Source organism: Myodes glareolus, chromosome 13, assembly GCF_982192425.1.
Source record: "Myodes glareolus chromosome 13, mMyoGla1.1, whole genome shotgun sequence".
NCBI classification, from domain to species: Eukaryota; Metazoa; Chordata; class Mammalia; order Rodentia; family Cricetidae; genus Myodes; species Myodes glareolus.
The window spans coordinates 65,636,363-65,642,362 of record NC_142038.1 but is presented as its reverse complement, the minus strand read 5'-3'; positions in this window follow the sequence as shown (position 1 = coordinate 65,642,362).

The following is a 6,000-nucleotide window of genomic DNA, read 5'->3' as shown; positions in this document are numbered from 1 at the left end:
ATCCAGGCTCTCCTTGGAAAACCATAACTTCCAGGAAATGAATCAGGCCACCTGGGGATGGTCCTGTCTCTTCACTCCAGAGCAACACTTCACTGGCTTTGGTCCATCAGAGAAGCTGTGCCGCACTAACAATAATCCTGGGGACAAGTAGCATTGAAGAGGGTGTGGGCACAGCGGGGTATGAGGTCTGCACTGCTGAACAGCCATACATCTTCCTCTTTGGTTTGGTGGGCTAGGATACCAACTGTTCTCCTCTTCATAGGAGTAGAGTGGGCAGAAAATGAGCAGGTGCAGCCTAGGGAGGGTGGACTCTGGGGAACCATAGTGGTCTCTAGGAAGGCTCCACCCCCTTCCTGCCTGCCATTGTTCCCTTGCGTTCCTGAAATTCAAATATATTTTAAAGTTGTTTTTGTCTCTTATGAGTTTCTTTTGTGTGGGTAGTAATTTAAGTAGCTATCAGTGTATTTGAAGAACTCACATACACACAGTTTTACCCTAAAATATACCTGCAGAACAAACATTTTCCACATTATGCTAATACCAAAAGTACGATGGAAACAGAAATATACATGATTTATACATGTCTTTTAGCCCTCATTGGACTGATTGTCAAATCACATTCTGCTGTATATATTGCTGTCTAATGATGATAATCTTAACCTGGGAAAATCTGTTATGAGTCTTAACAAGCCACCCCCTTAAAGTTGTGCAAAATTGATAACTATTTTTCTTTAAAGCATCCTGCTTTAAGCCTTTTTAAAAGATTAAGACCCAAAGTAAAGTTCTGCGTGCAGAATTTTGTAGGGGTGAACGCCATGCTATTTTTTAAGCAGGCAAACTCTGATATTGAGGCCCAGTGGTTTCCTCATGTAGCCAGCAGAAGTGATTACATCTGGGACTGGAGGAAGGAGGCAGGCAGATGCATGTCTTGGAACAGAGAGGGACATCAAAGAGACTCTTCCTTTTCTTAGCCCCTGAGAAAGCTGGAACACTGCCTTCATTCAGACTGGGTCCCTCCAGTCATTCTGTAGGTTTCTCCTACTCCTCTGACACATACCTATCAATTGTTGCTTTTTTCTTTTGTGCCTTTTATTTTTTAAACTCTGCTGCAGTGATTCTCGCCAGAGAGAGAAGGCAGAGAGCATGTGGTATGTAATGAGAACAAATCCCAAACCTCAGCGCATTCTGCTGTTTAACTCACCCCTCCCCAGCTAGGAAGATTTCTTTCTGTGTTTATTGTCTACTTCCCTTCCTATGAACCTGCCAGGCTTCCCTGTTATAAAACACATTCCCTTGAATTCCTGGTCTCCTAATTTTCAAAACAGAACGCTGTTACTGTAACATTGCTTTGGAACACTTCCTGAAAGCACAGATCATGGAAAAGGTAGCTTGTGACTGCTCGGGTCTTCTGTTTCCCTTGACCACGATGATCCGGACCTGTCATGGTTCTTCAAGCACACAACTGGCACATATAAGCAGACATTCTATGTCAGTCCCATGCAGGCTCCCTGGTTGTCAGTTCAGTCTCTGTGAGCTCCTATGAGTCCCAGTTTGTTGATTCTGTGGGTTTTCTTGTGATGTCCTTATCACCCCTGGCTCCCACAATCTTTCTTCCTCTTTTCAGCAGGATTCCCAGAGCTCTAATATTTGTTTTTTTTGTCTCTGCATCTGTTTCCATCATTTGCTGGATGACTCAAATGGCTATTGCACATGGCACCATCCTATGAGAATAGCAGAATATCGTTAGGCATCGTTACATTGACAGGTTTTTTTTTCTACAGTCGTGTTTGTTTCTCTCCTACGTTTTTGGGCCATTGACTCTCTGGGTTCTAACATTCCAGGCAGTGTCAGGGGTGGACTTCTTGTGGCATGGGTCTCAGGCTGGACCAGTTGATATCATGCTTAAATGTGAAAGTCAAGGATCTAGCTTTGCGCTGCAGCACACAGCCAGGGCTGGGATTCATTCTGATTTTGGCACCAGAGACTTCTTAGAGAAGGAACTTGCTGTCTTCTCTGAGACACACCTCAAAACTGCTTTTCCCAAATACCTCTGAGTTCCTCTCATAAATTATTTAATCAATAATCTTATCATTTCAGCATATGTCAAAATGTTATTATAATTAGCAGTGTTGTTTAACTACTTCATATCTAATCCCATGCTTAGAAGGATGTTGTGAACTGTCCTAAGCCAGTTTGATTTCTATATTAAGTTTTTTTTGGTGGGAGGACATTGGTGTTCTCACTGTTCAAAGTTGGTCAAAGTGAAGGGTGGCTAGACCACAGATTTCAATGACAGCAATGCTCAGCTCAATTCCTGCCAAGGAGTTTTTAGTGAAGATACTTAAGAGGAGGGATGTAACCTGTCCTATAAGCTTGATGGAGACCTAGCCCTAGGTCACTTCAAGAGCGCTACCAGCTCCTTGCATGAACGGTTCACTAGTGCCGAAGAGGCAGTTGTTTAGCAGCAGGATGCAGCTACCATCCCAGCCAAACTCCGACGAGAAACGCCTGAGTCAGCAGCTGGACTCGGGACAATTTCTGCATCAAGCCTCGGGCACTGCTCTAATGGTGTGGGCTATGAGGCTAGCTGGATTCTCATCCTCTGCTGATGCATGAGCGGGAAGGTGCGTGCAATATTCTGGTCAATACACACATCATGATCATCACTCGTCTCACAACTGGAGAATCCTTTCTCATGTGCATGATACAAAGGAAATATCTGGCGTTGATAGGCTATGAGGATAGTTGGAATGTTAGCACAGCCTCATGTGGAGGGTAGAGTTTTTCTAAGTGCCTCCCAAAATCTATCAAAAACAACCCCTGGAGTAAGTGTCCTCACTTAAAGCAATGGATCTATTCCCTCTTTCTAGGTAGGTTACAGCCACCTCAGATACACTGTCTGAGGAAGCACAGTAAAGAAAACTAAAGGGTACATGAGTGGGCAATAACAAAGATAATTTTATCAATTTCATAACGCTGAAGAGGCTATGTTTTGTTGGGCAATGGTGGTGCATGCCTTTAATCCCAGCACTAGGAGGCAGAGGCAGGTGGATCTATGTGAGTTCGAGGCCAGCCTGGTCTACAGAATAAATTCCAGGAGAGGCTTCAAGCTACACACAGAAACCTTGTCTTGAAAAATGGAAAAAAAAAGAGGTTATATTTTTTTCTAACTAAATGTTGATAATTTTCTAAGACTCAGCCTAAACCAGGGATCTCCTAATGTATTTGTGGATTCACATTAGCAGACACAACCCCTGACCAAAGGAAAGTAGTTATTTGAAAAACTGAATCTGCACAGCACATAGACAGAGCCTTTTCTCTTCTTGCTATCATTTCTTAAACAATACAGCACAACAACTGTGCATATAGCATTCATACTATAGATATTGTGAAGAATCAAGATGATATATATGAGGATATATGGAGTCTATAAGGAAACTACAATATCATTTTCTGTGAGACATCTGCAGATTTGGGTGTCTGTGGGGTCCTACTATCAGCCCTAAATGGAGACTGAAATGATGAGTATGTGTTGTGCTTTCTTGGGTTTCTGGCTTCCAGGTTTGTTACCCTATCTCTTCACAGACTTTGCCCCTCCCGTCTGCCTGCTGTCAGCTCCATCCCAGTCCTTTCCCTACAGGTTGCTATATAACCCTTTGCTCCTTCAGATATCACTTTCCACTGATGCCTGGACTCCCTCACAACAAGGACACTCCCTCACATCCAGCGAGGCCATCTTAGACCTCTTGTGCTAACTCCCTTCCGAATCCTTTGCTGTGGATCCTGCTAGCTCATTTGTCTTGACCGTTAGGTTGTGGGCTGCCTGAGCCTCTGGGATGGGCTTAATCTCCAAGCAGAGTCAAAGGCAGCTGAGAATGCCTCGTGATCCATGATGGCATCCTTGAGGAGCTTTTTTGAGAGGTCAAGTGAGCTTAACTTGCCAGAGAATAATGTCCCCCAGTGAACTGTACAGGTCATGATGCAATTATGCTTTAAATTTTGAGATATAGTTTCTGATTGCTATAAATGGTTGGGGTAGAGAAAAGAAGGTGATGCTGATAGCATTTAAAGACATTTTAGAGCCGAGGCTGTGCGTCAGTGTCTCTAGAGCTAAGAGAACAATAGAGAACACGGACCACTCACTTTGTCTACCATGGAAAAGTGAGGCTCTGATTAATCTCAAAAAATGTTCCGAGTACCCCCTCATCTGGGTGGCATCACGCAGAATGATTCGAGAGGAATAACAATAGCAGTTACACCAGTTAAAATAGAGATGATATCATCTGGAACCACTCAACCAATTAGAATACAATTGAGTGTAATAAGAAACCAGAGAGAGAGGCAGAGATAGAGACAGAGAGACAGAGACAGAGCGAGACATATACAGACACCGAGAAACAGAAAGAGAATGAGAACACACACACACACAGAATGGGGAAAGGGAGGGAGACGGGGGGGGGGAGAGAGAGAGAGAGAGAGAGAGAGAGAGAGAGAGAGAGAGAGAGAGAGAGAGCAAGAGACAGGAGCTGCTGGATTTTAGATTTCATTGGAAGCATGTTGTTTTTGTTTGCCACGAAGAATTGCACCTAAGAAGGAGGATAACTGTGTCCCTAGCATTGGGGTCTGGGATTTATCTCTTGTAGGCTTTGATATCTTACTCAGTCCTGGACCAATCTGATTTTAGGGAGAGTGTACATTATTTACATGAAAACAAATATGAGCATTAGGAGGCATTTCCCCCCTGCGTGCAATTCCCACTAAAGAATTTACATTCTTCTAATTTGCTGCTTTACTGCACCACTTGGTACCCGCCTGAGATGCACACAATGTCCTCACAGCCAGGAAGGTGCTGAGGAAATTTACCCTTTTTGCACTGAATAACTTATTCTCCTCCTGGAAGCCGCCGGAACTCGTACTCCTTTGAAATTCTCTTTCCCAAGCCTCTGTCTTGCTTTGCAGGTATCAGTTGATCCAAGTGGCTTGGGAAGATGCTTGCTGTGAACCTGTCATTGTGGGTGTCCTGCTTCAGTGTCTTGACTCCAAAATGGAGCTTTCACTAACAAATGCAGAGACATGTGTTTTATTTACGCCACGATTGATGAATTCTTCTTCTGAATGTATTTTACTAACACATGAACATAGGGACCATCTGGAGCCGCTGCTTCCTGTGGAGAGTTTGGATAAACATCGTGAATAGCATTAATGTAAACCACATGGATTAGTGGCACCCGTCCTCTTAGCTCAATAGACTTACAAACTGAAATCGAACCCAAAGTGTCTTTGGTAAGACTTGTCATGTCAGATGAACTGAATGTTTTTTTCCCTCGAAGAAAGGGAGGTAAATTAGAAAGATAGAAAATGAACTCTGTCTCTCTCTCCCCTCTTATTTCCTTCTCTCTCCCTTCTTCCCTCTCTCCCTTTTTCCCTCCCTCCCTCCCTCCTTCCCTCCATGCCTCCCTCCCTTCTTCCTTTCGCATCCTCCTTCCTCTGTCTCTGTTTCTCTTTTCTCCTGTGTGCATGGTTTATACACACATGAGCATGTCGTTCAAAGGACAACTTCAGGTGTCATCCCTACTTCATTTTTTGCAATAGGGTCTTTCACTGGCCCATAGCTCATCAAGTAGGTTAAAGTGGGCAATGAGTCACATGAATCTACCTGTCTCTGCCTGTACAATACTGCCATTACAAGAATGTACCACCATGCCCTGACTGTTTTTTTTTTTTTAACATTGGTTCTGATGACCCAGCTCAGGTCCTCATGTTCCAAGGCAAGCACTCCACTGACTAATTTGTATTCCCAGTCTTCTAAGCCTTCTTTAAACATAGAGACCTGCTTGTGCTTATTATATTTAGGATTAGGGCTGAGGCTAGCCAAAGGGGTCAATTTTTATATAAAGTTGAAGGCTTTCATAATACAGAGTTCAAACATTCCACCTTAGTGACTATACATCAAAATCCTAGTCACATAGTTCTTGAATGTAATCTTCACCTCCATTTCAG